We start from the raw sequence: 19,491 nt of genomic DNA, 5'->3' as shown, positions 1-19,491 counted from the left end.
AACAAACAATATAAATAACATAGAAACCTGATATATCCTCTAGAATGAATAAAATATGTCATTATATATGTGGCGGCAGCAGCCGCCAACAAGTGTTTGGAGACAACAAAATACTCCTTGAATATTTTGCTATCATCAACTCTACGGCTTATTTATCTATCACAGTTCATCTGATATGACATAACAAACAATATAAGTAACATAGAAACCTGATATATACTCTAGAATGAATAAAATATGTCATTATATATGTGGCGGCGGCCAACGAGAGTTTGTCTGGAGACAGGACAAAATACTCCTTGAATATTTCGCTATCATCAACTCTACGGCTTATTTATCTATCATAGTTCATCTAATATGACATAACAAACAATATAAATAACATAGAAACTTGATATATACAGTGGAACCTCAAAAATCGAACTTAATCCGTTCCAGGAGCTGGTTCTAAATTCGAAAAGTCTGAAATTCGAAGCAATATTTCCCATAAGAAATAATGGAAATACAATTAATCCGTTCCAGAAACCCAAAAATATTCACACAAAAAATACATTTTATAGAGATTAATTACAGTTTTACATACAACAAATACTATAGTATTATGTATAGTAATACATATAAAATAAAATTTTTACTTACCTTTATTGAAGATTGGTGATGGCATCTGGAAGATAGGGAGGAGGAGAGAGGGAGTTGGGGTTAGAGTTTGGAAGGAGAATCCCCCTCCATGAGGACTTCAGGTAAAGCCCTCTCTGGGGTTACTTCCCTTCTCTGTCTTTTAATGCCACTAGGACCAGCTTGAGAGTCAGTGGACCCCTGTCTCACAAAATAACTGTCTACAGTCCTCTGTTTCTGGCGCCTCTTTAACATTTCCCTAAAATGGGACATGGTTCTGTCACTGAACTTGTTGCAAAGATGGCTTGTTTCAGCTTGCTCAGGGTGGTACTTCTCCACAAACATTTGGACATCATTCCACTTGGCACAAATCTCCTTAATATTTGAAGAAGGCACCTCATCCACTCCCTCTTCCTCCTCCTCTGAAGCAAGTTCCTCAGCTGTGGTCTGATACTGCTCCAGATGAAGCTCTTGCAGCTCTTCAGTGGTTAGCTCTTCCCTGTGGTCCTCCACCAACTCTTCCACATCCTCACCACTCACCTCCAACCCCAGGGTGTTCCCCAATGCCACAATAGAGTCCACAACAGGCAGAGGGTGAGCTGGGTCAGGGTCAGGGTCAGCCTCAAACCCTTCAAAATCCCTCTTTTGGACACAATCTGGCCATAATTGTCTCCAAGCAGTTCAAAGTTCTGGAAGTCACTCCCTCCCAAGCCTTACCTATAAGGCTTATGGAACTGTAGATGTTGAAGTGATTCCTCCAGAACTCTCTTAGGGTCAACTTAGTGTCTGTGGTCACTTCAAAGCACTTTTCAAACACTGCTTTTGTGTAGAACTTTTTGAAGTTAGAAATGACCTGCTGGTCCATGGGCTGGAGGAGAGGAGTGGTGTTAGGACGCAAGAACTTCACTTTTATAAAATTGAAGTCCTTAGACAAGAGGTCTAATAAGTTTAGAGGATGAGCAGGAGCATTATCCATTAACAGGAGGCACTTGAGTGACAATTTCGTTTCCTGGAGGTATTTTTTCACACTGGGGCCAAACACTTCATGGACCCACTCTTTGAAAATTTGTCTTGTGACCCATGCCTTATGATTAGCTTTCCACAAGACACATAACCTTATGATTAGCTTTCCACAAGACACATAACTTGTTCTTAAAGACATTGTTTTTCTTAAACACTCTGGGATTTTCTGAATGATACACAAGTAAAGGCTTCACTTTAAAATCGCCACTAGCATTAGCACAGAACAAAAGAGTAAGCCTGTCTTTCATAGGCTTGTGTTCTGGCAGTGCCTTTTCCTCCTGTGTGATGAAGATCCTTTTTGGCATTTTCTTCCAGAACAAGCCTGTTTCATCACAACTAAACACTTGTTCAGGTTTCAATTCTTCACTGTCTATGTACCCCTTAAAATCCTGTACAAACTTCTCAGCCACCCGTTTGTCTGAACTGGCTGCCTCACCATGTCTTACAACATTGTGTATGCCACTATGCTTCTTAAATCTGTCAAACCAGCCTCTGCTGGCCTTAAATTCACTATCGGCACTGGTTCCAGGAGTTTTCTGTACCAGATCGGCATGCAACTTCCTTGCCTTTTCGCAAATAATCGTTTCTGAAACACTATCACCTGCAATCTCTTTATCCTTGATCCACACCAGCAACAACTTTTCAACCTCTTCAACTATTTGTGGTCTTTATTTGGTTAGCATATTAACACCTTTCACAACATCAGCTTCCTTGATTTGTTCTTTCTTTGACAGGATAGAACCGATGGTCGACTTGTTTTTCCCATACATCCTGGCAAGCTCAACAAGTCTCACACCACTCTCATACTTCTGTATTATTTCCTTCTTCACATCTATGGTGTTTCTCACTTTCTTTACCACAGGGGTACCACTAGCAAGTTTCTTTGGGCCCATGGCAGCTTATTTCACAGTCCCACAAGCACTAAACACAACGAAATAATCTTAAAATGTGTGAATGAGAGCGCAGGTTAGTGTTCACTCAAGCATAAACAAAGCTAGACTGCTCACGTCGCCTGCGCGGGGACGCGGACAGAGCGGGCCGGCAGACAGGTCCCGTACCCGGTGGTCCGAAAATAGGGGCATGTTTGATAATAGGGACACAGTTTGTCCGAAAAAATGGTCCTATTTTCGAAACGTTTGATATGTGATACGTTCGATTTTTGAGGTTCCACTGTACTCTAGAAGTAATAAAATGTCATATGTGTGGCGGCAGCGGCAGCCAACAAGTTTGTCTGGAGACAGGACAAAATACTCCTTGAATATTTCGCTATCATCAACTCTACGGCTTATTTATCTATCACAGTTCATCTAATATGAAATAATAAACATTATAAATTTTATACTCTAGAATGAATAAAATATGTCATTATGTAACAGGTGGAGGTGGCCACAACTGCTCCCTCTTTGTTGTGGTAAACACTGCCATCTAGTGACATCTAGTACATTATTATTATATATGTGTGTATTATTATTATATGTATTATTATTATTATTGTTATTATTGTATTATATTATTATACTACGTGTATTATTATTATTTTTATTATTATTATTATTATTATTATTATTATTATAACAATATAAATAATTTGCAATTTTTATTCACACAAAAAATATAAGATTTACTGTTATGCCTTATTGCAATAATTGTATAAATAATGTCAACCCATTCACGACTGCATATTGGAATGGACAGTGACATCATTAGTTTACTCTTGAACTTAGTCAAGCAAATGAGCATTTCTCCCTCGTTGAGCTCAATTTCAAGGTACTTTTCGTCATGAAAGTAATCAAAATCACATCTATTTCTGTAATATATCTTCCATTCTATCAAATGAGACCAAAAAAACGAGAATACAACCATAGAAACTATACGAAAATACCACTAAGGGGTGGCTAATTGCTGAGAAGTGAGCTCCATTGTTTATGCTCCGATTTCTTTCATTTTTGGTGCACATTAAGAAGCATCTTTCCATCATACATTGCCCAAGTTTCAATAAGATAGTCCAACAAACAAATGAGATACAATTCCCTAGATCAAGAGCAAGAGCCCCTCACCAGCGTCAAGGAACCTCACTTGAGTCTGTTCGCTTATGGAAATTTTGCTAGCGTATGGAAGGAAAAAATCAACCCATCGACTGCTCGTATTTGGAAAAACTCGCACGTTGATGCGCTCGCAAGTAGAGGTTCCACTGTATTAAAATCCATTTATATACCACTTGCTCTTTAGTCTTAATACAAGTTGAGGAAAGAATTAATGTGTGAATAGGTAGTTAACACTGGGTATTAAAAAACAAGTATCTTTGCTAATAATTCTGCTGTATACCAAGGATTAAGTTGTGATCCATTAGATATAGACCCATTCCCTTTTGACATTGCAAAATGTTATGTAGGTAGTAGGTTGGTAGACAGCAACCACTCAGGGAGGTACTACCGTCCTGCTAAGTGAGCGTAAAACAGAAACCTGTAATTGTTTTACATGATGTTAGGATTGCTGGTGTCTTTTTTGTCTAATAAGCATGCATGATAACAGGTATATCTTGCTACTTCTACACACCCATCTGGGTTTTCTTCTTTTTTTCTTAATAGTTTTTGTTCTTTTTTATTTCCTCTTACCTCCATGGGGAAATGGAAAAGAATTCTTCCTCTAAGCCATGCGTGTTGTAAGAGAGAGACGACTAAAATGCTAGGAGCAAGGAGCTAGTTGCCCTTTATACTGTATAAATTACTAAATTGAAAAAGAAAAACTTTAATTTTTCTTTGTAGGTCACCCTGCCTCAGTGGGATATGGCCGGTTTGTTGACAGAAAAAAAATGTTATGTCACTATTTCTTACATTTGGCTATTCCATTGATATACTGTATGTCAAATTGAAAAATATAGTTTTCCTCTTCATATTCAGTATGACAATGTAAAGTAGTATCTTGCATGTCTCTGTTTCTTAAGTTTTGTCCTTGAATAGTGTATTGTTTAATTTTTCTATTCCACAGCCATTATGTAAAGTAAAAGGACACAAGTGCAACTAATGTGACACTTATTGTGGCAACGTTTCGCTCTCCAGGAGCTTTATCAAGCCATTACCTGGAGAGCGAAACATTGCCACAATAAATGTCACATTAGTTGCACTTGTGTCCTTTTACTTTACATATTGTCGGTAATTCTACCAACTTTATTACACAGCCATTATGTTGAGCAAGCCTTCACTCTGTGTTTCTTTTGGCATTTTCAGTGATGAAATGTGAAACACGTATAGCAGAGCAAAGCTTTATATTAGACAGCATTTCTTTCTTAAATTGGTTTTATGTTGATAAAGCTATGTTTAAGGTGAAGTACTGCCTAATATAATAGCTAACTCTGTTACATATGTTTCACATTCCTAGTTTGTCGACTAATTGACATTAACTACCTTCAATCTCCAGTTCTTGAACGGTCATCAGTGGAAAGATCTCCCTTCTGACTCTGCTTTTGCTGTTACCACTTTCAATAAATCATTATACATTTAGTATATGTTGACTTGTAGATCAGACAAACACAGCACTGCTTAATTAACCCTTTCAGGGTCTGTGCCGTAGATCTACGGCTTTATGTTGAGGGTCCAAACCGTAGATCTACACCAAAATTCTAGCGGTGTCAAATTTAGCGCAAGAAGGCTGGTAGGCCTACATCTGAGAGAATGGGTCTGGGTGGTCAGTGTATGCACTATAGAAAAAATCTGGACACCTGCATGGCATTGTGGGAATGCCGCCAAAGTAGCTTTGTTCATCATGCCTGGCAGCAAGGAAGCTCTCACTCCCTACTCACTCTCCTGGCGAATTCTGACTCTCCTCTTCACAACTTGCAGTTCTAAGACTGATGGAAGTGGATCTGAAGAGGAATTCTATGGTTTTGAACCATATGGTACCATTGTACCATATGGTAAAATTGTACCATGTGGTACAATGGTGCCATGTCATACAATGGTATCATATGGTACAATGGTACCATATGGTACAATGTACCATATAGTACATTGTACCATATGGTACATTATACCATATGGTACATTGTACCATACGGTACAGGGTACAGGGACCCTAATGGAAATAAGTCTGTCTGACTTTTTGGTTATCCTAGGTTCTCCAAGCATATGCTGCTATGTATCATAATCTATGTAACTTTATTTGTGTATACCTAAATAAACTTATGATGCCACGTGTACTTGAGTAAGTTTATTCAGGTGTACACAAATACAGTTACATAGATTATCATACATAGCAGCATATGTATAAAATCCTAGGATAACCCAGAAAAGTCAGGGTGACTTATTTCCATAGGGATCCCTGTATCTGTACCATATGGTGTCCTGTACCAGATGGTACCCTATACCATATGGTACAATGTACCATATGGTATGCTGTAACATATGATACCATGTACCATATGGTCAGTTGGAGATGTTGATGCCACAAGGCACCAGCCAAGACTGAGTAAGTGGCGACACAAGTCACTGACTCAGCAGTTTCCAAGACAAAGCGCTTGTCATCCACCTCAAGGAACATGTCGAGTGGCTGTACATTTGTAAATATATAATAGAACATTACTGATATACAACATTTTTGCATATTTTTGTTGCAAACAATTGTTGTAAATGAAATAATAATGAAAATATTAGTGTGTTTATTGTGTTGAATACAACAGTACCATATGGTACAATGAACCATATGGTATCATTGTACCATATGGTACAATGTACCATATGGTACAGTGTACCATAAGGTACCATTGCACCATATGGTACCATGGTATCATATGATACCTTGTACCAAATGGTGTCATTGTACCATATGGTACCATTGTATCATATGGTGCCATGGTATCATTGCACTCTATGGCACCATTGTACCATATGGTACCGTTGTATTCAACACAATAACCGCACTAATATTTTCATAATTTTGCTTACAATAAACTTGTAAACAAGTTTTGTAAGCAATATAATGATAAATTAGTGCAGTTATTGTGTTGAATACAATGAATGTACACTTATACAATACAGTGGACCCCTGGTTTATGATATTTTTTCATTCCAGAAGTATGTTCAGGTGCCAGTACTGACAGAATTTGTTCCCATGAGGAATATTGTGAATTAGATTAGTCCATTTCAGATCCCCAAACATACACGTACAAACGCACTTACATAAATATACTTACATAATTGGTCGCATTGGGAGGTGATCGTAAAGCGGGGGTCCACTGTATACATTATATTGGTCTCACAGGCCACAAATGTTACTAGAAAAAAAATTAGAAAAGAAAAGAAAGAAGTATAAAAAATGCATTTTTTTTTTTTTTTTTTCTCAAAATTTCTTGGATACTGGGGGCACCCCTTCAGATTATGGCCTTGGACCCTGAAAGGGATAATATAAATTTAAATCTAGAATTACATTAGGACCATTTGAGCTGACAAAGTTTGGGATTTTTTTTCCTTTAAATAAAAAGTTGTAAAACTGGCAGGTCTGTCTGTCTAGAGAAAATAAAATTCTAAATATTATTTTAGAATGAAAGAGTAATTAACTTTCTATAAAATGATAACTTTGTACAGTATCAGCTCATTTATGTACTGTATACTTTTTTAATTAAATAAAATATCCAAAAATTTTTTCTTCTTCTCTTTTTTAGTAAGTGTCTACAGGAGAAGGGGTTACTAGCCCATTGCTCCTGGCATTTTAGTCGCCTCATATGACACGCATGGCTTACGGAGGAAAGATTCTTTTCCACTTCCCCATGGACAATAGAAGAAATAAAGAAGAACAAGAGCTATTTAGAAAAAGGAGAAAAACCTAGATGTATGTATATACAGTGGACCCCCGCATAACGATTACCTCCGAATGCGACCAATTATGTAAGTGTATTTATGTAAGTGCGTTTGTACGTGTATGTTTGGGGGTCTGAAATGGACTAATCTACTTCACAATATTTCTTATGGGAACAAATTCGGTCAGTACTGGCACCTGAACATACTTCTGGAGTGAAAAAATATCGTTAACCGGGGGTCCACTGTATATATATGCATGTGCGTGTCTGTGAAGTGTGACCAAAGTGTAAGTAGGAGTAGCAAGATATCCCTGTTATCTAGCATGTTTATGAGACAGAAAAAGAAACCAGCAATCCTACCATCATGCAAAACAGTTACAGGTTTCTGTTTCACAGTCATCTGGCAGGACGGTAGTACTTCCCTGGGTGGTTGCTGTCTACCAACCTACTACCTACCTGAAGGAGGGGTGTTAATGTTGCAGTTTAAAAACTGTAGTGTAAAGCACCCTTCTGGCAAGACAGTGATGGAGTGAATGATGGTGAAAGTTTTTCTTTTTCGGGCCACCCTGCCTTGGTGGGAATCGGCCAGTGTGATAATAAAAAAAAAAATCCAAAATTTTAGAGTGTAGAAATATGTGTGATAGTATCTTTTTCATGGACTATATCTCAGTTTATGTAAGGTAATAGAAGTCTATGTGAGAATATGATTCACAGTGCAAAACTTTGCATAACATAAGGTTTTCTGAAAATGCAACCTTGATAAAGCAGAGACTGCCTATAGTCTGCTTCTCTTTTAGAAACTTTTTTATATACAGTATGTCAATCATTTCTCCTCTTCCCTGCACCATCCCTTGCCTAACAAAGAATCGTTGTATACACTGATACTGTGTACTTAAATCCCTTACAATACCTTGTTAACTCCCTCATTAGTTTTACACAGTACCCTTCTTTCAACCAGTTTTCTCTCACTACCTGTTTCTTTAATTTATTTACTGTCACATATATTTTATCTAGTGACCCTTATTGTACCCCATTTTTAGCTTACCATTATTCTAGTTATTATTATTATATTCAAAGAGACTAAGTGCTACACCCTTGGGGATCGTATAGCATAGAGATGGGTTTGGTTATAATGGTAGGGGTTAGGAAAGTTGAGGGTTAGTGAAGGTGGAAAATGAAATAACTGGTGTAAATAATGATCAGATATATCAGTTGATCCTTTAAAAATGTTTATCTACTTTGTATCCATAAGCCTACCACTGAACCCTTTATATGTTAGCAAGTTAAATCAATTTCTTTCATTATGCACATCAGCATTCCTTGTTATTTATACTAGGATCTCCAGACTTACCAACTACATTTTCATTGTATCTTTCATTTTTACATTCAAGTCTCCCAAACCATTTATTCTCTCACTTGTTCCAGCATTCTCCTGGCACCTTCCAGAATCTTTCTTATAAATTTTTGTTTAGGCACTTTTAAAATTGTTGGTTCAATTTAGATTTTAGATTTAGATTTAGATTGTTTATTTTAACAAATTACATGGTTGTACAAAGGAATATAATAGTTGGGTGTACATGCCAAAAGCCCCTCTGTATGCTGAGCATTTCGGGCAAGCTTAAAGATTAACTTAAGAATAGTAAGGCAGTAATACTTAGTTCATATGGTCATTAGATAAGTAAGAGTGAGTACAGGAAAATTGAATATTATATCAGGTGATGCTACTTGGTTTTGATAAGTCTAGTAGAGACTTTTTACACTATTGAATTAGTTGATAAAGATTGCAATATTACAGTGTAACAATTTAAAACAAAATACAGTATAGTTTAGTACCATTTAAATACAATATAGTTTAGTATTATTTAAAACAATGATATTTGGTATTACAATGGAACAATTTACATTGTGATGTACTGTATTACAATCTACTACTATTGAAAACAATGGTTAATGGGTGTGCTTTGTATCTTTAGGTTGGTTGATTGAGCTACATGTGACATACCTGTCACTGGTTTTGAGGATTTTTCCAGTCTTGCAGCCCAACCTGAGGCTAGATTTTTCTTAATAATTCCTATAAAAACTTTTACAAATAAGTTAAAAAAAGCTATACAACCTCTTCTCACTTACCGACGTACTCATTTACTGACAACTCAGAGTTACAATGGGCTCTCCGACGAGACAATATTTTATGCCGTTTGATAACTTGGGTCACGGAAATGGGCAGCAGAGCACAGTGTCTCAGAGCCAAGCATCTATATCTCCGTCTTACAGCCACTCAGTACACTAGCTTTTAAAGTCTCCAAGACAACATATTTGTACAGATTTGTACTTGATTGTGCACCCCACAGTACAAGATAGAAGTGCAGCAGCACTTGGAAGAGGAAAGAGAGGAAAATGGAAGAAGTACAAAAGAAGTTCACAGTAAAAGGGTTAGCTGGTGTGTTCTTTTGTTTACATTCTCAGTCTCTCGTGGCAGTTTCATTAAGAAATTATTAAATTCAGTGAACAAGGTATGTTGTTGGTGATAATAATAATAAAATATAATTAATAATCACTCTGGAGTTGTCATTCGTATTTCATATAGGTTTGGCAACTGACATTTGAAGCACTCCAGAGCGATTATTATTATTATTATTATTATTATTATTATTATTATTATTATTACATTCTCTGTGTCTCTCATAGCAGCTTAATAAATGATTAAACTCGGTGAACAAGGTATGTGGATGATACTAATAATATGTAATAATAATGATAATAATAATAATAATAACAATCACTCTGGAGCGGTTTAAATATCAGCTACCAAACCTGTACAAAATATGTATGACATTTATACAGGCAGCGCGGCATCTCAGCGTCAAGTATCTCGGACTCCTTCCTACAGCCACTCAGTACACTGGTTTTCACTGCCTCCAAACAACAACCAGCACAGATTCATGAAAGGCAAATCCTGTGTCACAAACCTTCTGGAGTTTTATGACAAAGTAACAGAAGTAAGACACGAAAGAGAGGGGTAGGTTGATTGCATTTTCTTGGACTGCAAGAAGGCCTTCAACAGAGTTCCTCAAAAGAGATTAGTGCAGAAGCTAGAGGATCAGGCGCATATAACAGGAAGGGCACTGCAATGGATCAGAGAATACCTGACAGGACTGACAGGAAGGTAACAACGAGTCATGGTATGTGATGAGGTATCACAGTGGGCACCTGTGACGAGCGGGGTCCCACAGGGGTCGGTCCTAGGACCAGTGCTATTTTTGGTATATGTGTATGACATGATGGAAGGGATAAACTCAGAAGTGTCCCTGTTTGCAGATCATGTGAAGTTTATGAGGAGAATTAAATCAGATGAGGATCAGACAGGACTTCAAAGAGACCTGGACAGGCTGGACACCTGGTCTGGCAACTGGCTTCTCGAATTTAACCCTGCCAAATGCAAAGTCATGAAGATCAGGGAAGGGCAAAGAAGACCGCAGACAGAGTATAGGCTATGTGGCTAAAGACTGCAAACCTCGCTCAAGGAGAAAGATCTTGGGGTGAGTATAACATCGAGCACATCTCCGGAAGCACACATCAACCAGATAACTGCTGCAGCACATGGGCGCCTGGCAAACCTGAGAATAGCATTCTGATACCTTAGTAAGGAATTGTTGAAGACAATGTACACTGTGTACGTCAGGCCCATACCGGAGTATGCAGCAGCAGTTTGGAACCCGCACCGGGTCAAGCACATCAAGAAATTAGAGAAAGTGCAAAGGTTTGCGACTAGGTTAGTTCCAGAGCTAAGGGGAATGTCCTATGAAGACAAGTTAAGGGAAATTGGCCTGACGACACTGGATTACAGGAGGGTTAGAGGAGACATGATAACGACATACAAAATATTGCATGGAATAGACAAAGTGGATAGAGACAGGATGTTCCAGAGAGGGGACACAGAAACAAGGGGTCACACTTAGAAGTTGAAGACTCAGATGAGTCAAAGGGATGTTAGGAAGTATTTCTTCAGATATAGGAAGTGGAATAGTCTGGCAAGTGATGTAGTGGAGGCAGAAACCATACATAGCTTTAAGATGAGGTATGATAAAGCTCATGGAGCAGGGAGAGAGAGGACCTTGGAGCATTCAGTGAAGAGGCGGGGCCAGGAGCTGAGTCTCGACTCCTGCAACCACAATTAGGTGAATACATATTTGTACAAATTTGCACTTTATTCTGCATCCTTTAGTACAAGATGTCAGCGAAAAGGAAGATCTTGACTTCACCTGAAGGAAGCACTAAGAAACAAAGGAAGGCTCTTGATCTTGAAGTGAAAATGAAGATTATCAAGTGATAGCCGATGATTTGAAGCTGGCGCATTCTACCATTTCCACAGTCTTGAAGGATAAAGATAGAGTGAAAGAGGTAGTGAAAGCATCGACAGGATTTCAAGCCATAATATCTAGACAGTGGAAAGACCTCATTCATGAAATGGAGAAATTCTGGTGATCTGGTTTGACGATCAGATACAGGTCAGCCATCACTAATCCAGCAATCAGTTATCTGGTTCCATCAGTAATCCGGCACTAATTTCGGCTAGCATAATTTCAGATTCCATCATTATACTGACTCAGAGTTCATCATTATACTGACTAATAAATTGTGCAGATTGTTGTAAATCCACAGGAGCAAGCCAGTGGAGAAGAAAGCAGTGATGAAAATGAGGAAAATGTAGCAGAAAGTCTCCCTATTGATAGGTTAATTAAGTGTATTCTAACCTAACCACTCTGTAATCTGGAAAACTCACTAATCTGGCACACTACAGGTCCCAGTGATGCTGGATTAGTGACGTCCAACCTGTACCAAAAAGAATGCCGATGAGCCTTTTAATTATTCAAGCCAAGGCACGCAGTATCTTTGAGATTTTGAAGGCAGGTGAAGGTGAGGAATCAACAGAAACATTTATGGCAAGACATGGGTGAATAAAAAGTTTGAATAAATAACGTAGAAGCATGATAAAGATGCTCAAATTAACAAAAACTGACATATATGGAGAGGTATTGGAGGGTGTGTGGGGCTGGGGCTATACGAGAGAGTGGAGAAGGCGCCAGTAGTCTCAGGAACTCATGCTTCACCATGACATAAGGACGTGTAAGCTCACAGCACTAAAATATTGTATAATTATATTACAGTGGACCCTCGAGTTTCAGCAGCATTGACTTTCGTGAAATTCGACTTTCGGCAAGTTTTTTTGGCAAAATTTAGCCTCGAGTTTCGTGATTAGACACGTGATTCGGCGACCGTCCAGTACCCTTCCGCCCGTCACCGCGCACACAAAGCCAGTCTCCCATGCCATTCATGCTCAGTGTGCCATTGTTTACCAACACGTGACCATCACCCCGCGGGTTCATGCGTAATAATCCATTGTTTTTTGTGATTGCAACTGCTAAATAAGTCACCATGGGCCCAAGGAAAGCTAGTGCAAGCCCTTTGGTAAAGAAAGTGAATAACACGATCGAATTCAAGAAGGAAATCATTGAAAAATATGAGAATGGAGTGCGTGTTACAGAGCTTGCCAGGATGTATGGCAAACCCCATTCAACCATCACTTCGATCGTGGCGAAAGGAAAGGAAATAAAGTGTGCTGTTGTTTCAAAAGGGGTAGATATGCTGACAAAAAGGAGATCACAAATCCTCGAAGAAGTGGAGAGGTTATTGTTGGTGTGGATTACCGAAAAACAGTTAGCAGGAGATAGTGTTACGCAGTCAATAATATGTGAAAAGGCAAGGCAGTTGCATGACGATCTCGTAAAGAAAATGCCTGCAACAAGTGGTGATGCTTGTGATTTTAAGGCCAGCAAAGGTTGGTTTGAGAGATTTAAGAAGCGTAGTGGCATTCACAATGTGATAAGGCATGGTGAGGCTGCCAGTTCTGAGAAAATTGCAGCTGAGAAGTATGTACAGGAGTTTAAGGAGTGCATAAACACTGGAGAATTCAAACCCCAACAAGTGTTTAATTGTGACGAAACAGGCCTCTTTTGGAAGAAAATGCCAAAGACGACCTACATCATGCAGGAGGAAACGGCACTCCCAGGACACAAGCCTATGTTTTGTAGTAATGCTAGTGGGGATTTTAAAGTGAAGCCTTTACTGGTGTATCACTCTGAAAATCCCAGAGTGTTAAAGAAATACAGTGTCGCCAAGAGTAATTTGTGTGTGATGTGGAAGGCTAACAGTAAGGCATGGGTCACAAGGGATATTTTCCTAGACTGGTTTAATGAAGTGTTGGGCCCCAGTGTGAAGAAATACCTCCTGGAAAATAAACTGTCACTCAAGTGCCTCCTGGTAATTGACAATGCTCCTGCTCATCCTCCAGACTTGGAAGAGCAAATAGTGGAGGAGTTTAGTTTCATCACGGTGAAGTTCTTGCCCCCTAATACAACTCCTCTCCTCCAGCCCATGGACCAGTAGGTCATTTCAAACTTCAAAAAACTCTACACAAAAGCAGTGTTTCAAAAGTGCTTTGAAGTGACCTCAGACACTGAATTGACCCTAAGAGAGCTCTGGAAAGATCACTTTAATATCCTCCATTGCATAAACCTTATAGGTAAGTCTTGGGAGGGAGTGACTTCCAGGACTTTGAACTCTGCTCGGAGAAATTTGTGGCCAGATTGTGTAGAAGAGAGGGATTTTGAAGGGTTTGTGGCTGACCCTAAGGAGCCTATGCCAGTTTGGAAACTATTGTGGCATTGAGGATGTCCCAGGGGTTGGAGGTGAGTGGTGAGGATGTGGAAGAGTTGGTGGAGGACCACAGGGAAGAGCTAACCACTGAAGAGCTGCAAGAGCTTCATCTGCAGCAGCAACAGATCACAGCTCAGGAAACTGCTGCAGAGGAGGAGGAGGAAGAGAGATGGAGGAAGGTGCCTTCTTCAAAGATTAAGGACATTTGTGCAAAGTGGACTGAAGTGCAAACATTTATGGATGAACTTCACCCTAACAAAGCTGTTGCAGGCCGTATTGGCAATATGTACAATGACAGTGTTGTGTCCCACTTCAGACAAATCTGAAAGAAACACCAGAAACAGAGCTCTCTGGACAGATATTTTGTGCAACAGGGGTCCAGTAGCTCTCAAGTTGTTCCCAGTGCCAGTGTCTTTAAAAAACAAAGAAGGGAAGTAACCCCAGATAAGGACTTCATACCTGAAGTCCTTCCAAGCAATAGTGTACACCTTCCTCCTATCCTCTCCTCCTGTCTTCCATCCACCCAGAAGTCTTCAGTAAAGGTAAGTGTAATGTTATTATTATTTTTTTAAATGCATGTACTTGATTTCTGATTGTTGTCAGTATGTAAATCTTTATTTAATTTGAAAAAAAAAAAATTTTATTTTAACCCGTAAACGGTCCAAACGTACATATACGTTTTTTCAACATCTGAAAGTATGTAAAAAAATGTAGATCTTCTTTTTTGTTTTACATTTGAAAACGTGTAAAAAAAACTTTTATCTACATTTTTTTTTTGTTATATTTGAAAATATGTAAAAAAAAAAAAAAGATCTAATTTTGTAGCACTATGAATTTGAACGTCGATCTGTTTGGACCATTTAAGGGTTAATATGTATTTTTGGGTGTCTGGAACAGATTAATTTTATTTCCATTATTTCTTATGGGGAAAATGGTTTCGAGTTTCGTGAATTTCGACTTTCGGCAGGCTCTCTGCAACGGATTAATCACGAAACTCGGGAGTCCACTCTATTACTATCAGTAAAGGTTATCTATTTATTCCAGAATATTAAGTATAACATAAATAATATAGAAGCATGATAAAGATCCCCAAATCAGTAAAAACTGATATTATATAGAGAGGTATTGAAGAGTGGAGGGCTGAGAGGGATAAAAAAAAAATGACCTCGACCATAACAGAAAATGTTACGCGCCTGAAGGGTAACTATAGAAAATCACTCTTACCTTATGCAAAGACTAAAAAAAGTGCGATTTTCTCAAAAAAAAAAATTTCCCAAGTAATCAGATATGGACGCGTTTCTTGGAATATCTTGGAAGTAAGTCATTGACCAATTTCGTGTTGTATTACTGTTAATAATAAACAGACTGAAAGGAATTTCCCAACAAACTCAAAACTGAATGTTTTAATTTTGGGTGGTGACACTTTTGAAGTGTCATTAAGGGGTCATTCCTCAGTTAGCGATGAAATCGTTTACCAACGGGGTCTTAGGTCCCTATCTCCGTTGTAAAGTGAGGAGAGGCTATACTCAAAAAATTTACATATGATTTTACAGACTGTATTATATATTTGTACAGTGCTTCTGAGGGCATGTATCTATATATGTAGTAGGTGTACATTGTCAAGAAATTACATAGAATTTAACCTAGGATAATCTAATAAAGTCCTTTATAACTTGTCTTCAGTGCGATGACATTCATTTTCCTTTTATTTCTAATATCTACAATCAGTCTTTTCTTTATATCTGTTCTGTAGTACATGTATGTGTATTCAAACCACCCAACAAAAGGATTTCCTGTGTTCATTTTGGGTTACTAATTTCAGAAAGGATAACCACTAGTCATTTGCTGTTGACAGTTTAGTTGGTTTCTGTTTAATATTTTTATCCAGCATTTTTTGCTACATCCGACATGATCACTCCCAGGTCTTTGACGTTGGTGTTTCGCTCTATTTTGTGGCCAAAACAAATTCTGGCCACAAAATAGAGCGAAACACCAACGTCAAAGACCTGGGAGTGATCATGTCGGAGGATCTCACCTTCAAGGACCATAACATTGTATCAATCGCATCTGCTAGAAAAATGACAGGATGGATAATGAGAACCTTCAAAACTAGGGAGGCCAAGCCCATGATGACACTCTTCAGGTCACTTGCTCTATCTAGGCTGGAATATTGCTGCACACTGACAGCACCTTTCAAGGCAGGTGTTGCTGACCTAGAAAATGTACAGAGAACCTTCACGGCGCGCATAACGGAGATAAAACACCTCAATTACTGGGAGCGCTTGAGGTTCCTAAAACTGTATTCCCTGGAATGCAGGCGGGAGAGATACATGATTATATACACCTGGAAAATCCTAGAGAGACTAGTACCAAACTTGCACACGAAAATCTCTCAATACGAAAGCAAAAGACTTGGCAGACGATGCAACATCCCCCCAATGAAAAGCAGGGGTGTCACTAGCACGTTAAGAGACCATACAATAAGTGTCAGGGGCCCGAGACTGTTCAACTGCCTCCCAGCATACATAAGGGGGATTACCAACAGACCCCTGGCAGTCTTCAAGCTGGCACTGGACAAGCACCTAAAGTCGGTTCCTGACCAGCCGGGCTGTGGCTCGTACGTTGGTTTGCATGCAGCCAGCAGCAACAGCCTGGTTGATCAGGCTCTGATCCACCAGGAGGCCTGGTCACAGGTCACAACGCCCCCGGGCCGCGAGGGCGTTGACCCCCGGAACACTCTCCACGTAAACTCCAGGTAAACATCATCCACATTGTTTCTTTCTATATTATTTTATTAAATAATTTATGAACAAAGTGAGAGAGTAGTTGTGGTAGGGGACATGAATGCTAAAGTGGGTGAAATGGTTATAGAGAATGTGATAGGTAAGTTTTGGGTGCCAGGTGTAAGAATGGGGGGAGGGGATCCTTTGATTGAACCTTGTGTAGAAAGTGGTTTGGTGATAGATAGTATATATTTTAATAAGTAAAAAAAAGATAAGTATGTATACAAAATATGATATTGGGCATAATGACAGAAGTTTGTTAGACTGTATATTGGTATATAAAAGACATGAGTAGACTTCAGGATGTGCATGTTTATAGAGAGGCCACAGATATATCAGATCATTTTTAAGTTGTAGCTACAGTGAGAGTAAAGGGTAGATGGGAAATAAGGAAAATGGTATCAGCAAGTAAGAGAGAGATGAAGGTTTTTAAAATAAAGGAGGAGGCAGTCAGGGTAAGATATATGGAAAATGTACAAAGGAGGATGACAAAGTTGATCCCATGTATCAGAAATCTTCTCTATGAGGATAGACTGAGGGTGGCTGAGACTGAAGGCCCTGAATCTGCATTCTTTAGAAAGGTGTATAATTAGGGAGGATATAATTGAGGTGTATATATGAAAAACCCTAGGTAGTAGGTTGGTAGACAGGAACTGCCCAGGGAGGTACTACCGCCCTGCCAAGTGAGTGTAAAACGAAAGCCTATAATTGTTTTACATGATGGTAGGATTGCTGGTGTCCATTTTTCTGTCTCTTGAACATGCAAGATTTCAGGTACGTCTTGCTACTACTTACACATAGGTCACACTACACATACATGTACAAGCATATATATTTTTTTTTTTTTTTCAACAAGTTGGTCGTCTCCCACCGAGGCAGGGTGACACAAAAAAAAAGAAAGAAAATCCCCAAAAAGAAAATACTTTCATCATCATTCAACACTTTCACCACACTCACACATTATCACTGCTTTTGCAGAGGTGCTCAGAATACAACAGTTTAGAAGCATATACGTATAAAGATACACAACATATCCCTCCAAACTGCCAATATCCCAAACCCCTCCTTTAAAGTGCAGGCATTGTACTTCCCATTTCCAGGACTCAAGTCCGACTATAAGAAAATAACCGGTTTCCCTGAATCCCTTCACTAAATATTACCCTGCTCACACTCCAACAGATCGTCAGGTCCCAAGTATCATTCGTCTCCATTCACTCCTATCTAACACGCTCATGCACGCTTGCTGGAAGTCCAAGCCCCTCGCCCACAAAACCTCCTTTACCCCCTCTTTCCAACCCTTTCGAGGACGACCCCTACCCCTCTTTCCTTCCCCTATAGATTTATATGCTTTCCATGTCATTCTACTTTGATCCATTCTCTCTACATGACCAAACCACCACAACAACCCCTCTTCAGCCCTCTGACTAATACATTTATTAACTCCACACCTTCTCCTAATTTCCACACTCCGAATTTTCTGCATAATATTTACACACATTGCCCTTAGACAGGACATCTCCACTGCCTCCAACTGTCTCCTCGCTGCTGCATTTACCACCCAATCTTCACATCCATATAAGAGTGTTGGTACTACTATACTTTCATACATTCCCTTCTTTGCCTCCATAGATAACGTTTTTTGGCTCCACATATACCTCAACGCACCACTCACCTTTTTTCCCTCATCAATTCTATGATTAACCTCATCCTTCATAAATCCATCCGCCGACACGTCAACTCCCAAGTATCTGAAAACATTCACTTCTTCCATACTCCTCCTCCCCAATTTGATATCCAATTTTTCTTTATCTAAATCATTTGATACCCTCATCACCTTACTCTTTTCTATGTTCACTTTCAACTTTCTACCTTTACACACATTCTCAAACTCATCCACTAACCTTTGCAATTTTTCTTTAGAATCTCCCATAAGCACAGTATCATCAGCAAAAAGTAACTGTGTCAATTCCCATTTTGAATTTGATTCCCCATAATTTAATCCCACCCCTCTCCCGAACACCCTAGCATTTACTTCTTTTACAACCCCATCTATAAATATATTAAACAACCATGGTGACATTACACATCCCTGTCTAAGACCTACTTTTACCGGGAAGTATTCTCCCTCTCTTCTACACACCCTAACCTGAGCCTCACTATCCTCATAAAAGCTCTTTACAGCATTTAGTAACTTACCACCTATTCCATAAACTTGCAACATCTGCCACATTGCTCCTCTATCCACTCTATCATATGCCTTTTCTAAATCCATAAATGCAATAAAAACTTCCCTACCTTTATCTAAATACTGTTCACATATATGCTTCAATGTAAACACTTGATCTACACATCCCCTACCCACTCTGAAGCCTCCTTGCTCATCCGCAATTCTACATTCTGTCTTACCTCTAATTCTTTCAATTATAACTCTACCGTATACTTTTCCTGGTATACTCAGTAAACTTATTCCTCTATAATTTTTACAATCTCTTTTGTCCCCTTTCCCTTTATATAAAGGGACTATACATGCTCTCTGCCAATCCCTAGGTACCTTCCCCTCTTTCA

At 38.9% G+C, this 19,491-nt stretch overlaps 1 protein-coding gene across 4 annotated transcripts in view; it reads left to right on the top strand.

The window, feature by feature from the left end:
* The window catches only part of LOC128701008 (ketohexokinase), a 101,351-nt gene that overhangs the window by 67,389 nt on the left and 14,471 nt on the right, over positions 1-19,491 (top strand). The window lies entirely within an intron of this gene.

The sequence above is a fragment of the Cherax quadricarinatus genome, chromosome 20, assembly GCF_038502225.1.
Source record: "Cherax quadricarinatus isolate ZL_2023a chromosome 20, ASM3850222v1, whole genome shotgun sequence".
In the NCBI taxonomy this organism is placed as follows: domain Eukaryota; kingdom Metazoa; phylum Arthropoda; class Malacostraca; order Decapoda; family Parastacidae; genus Cherax; species Cherax quadricarinatus.
This window is presented reverse-complemented; position numbering and strand designations above follow the sequence as displayed.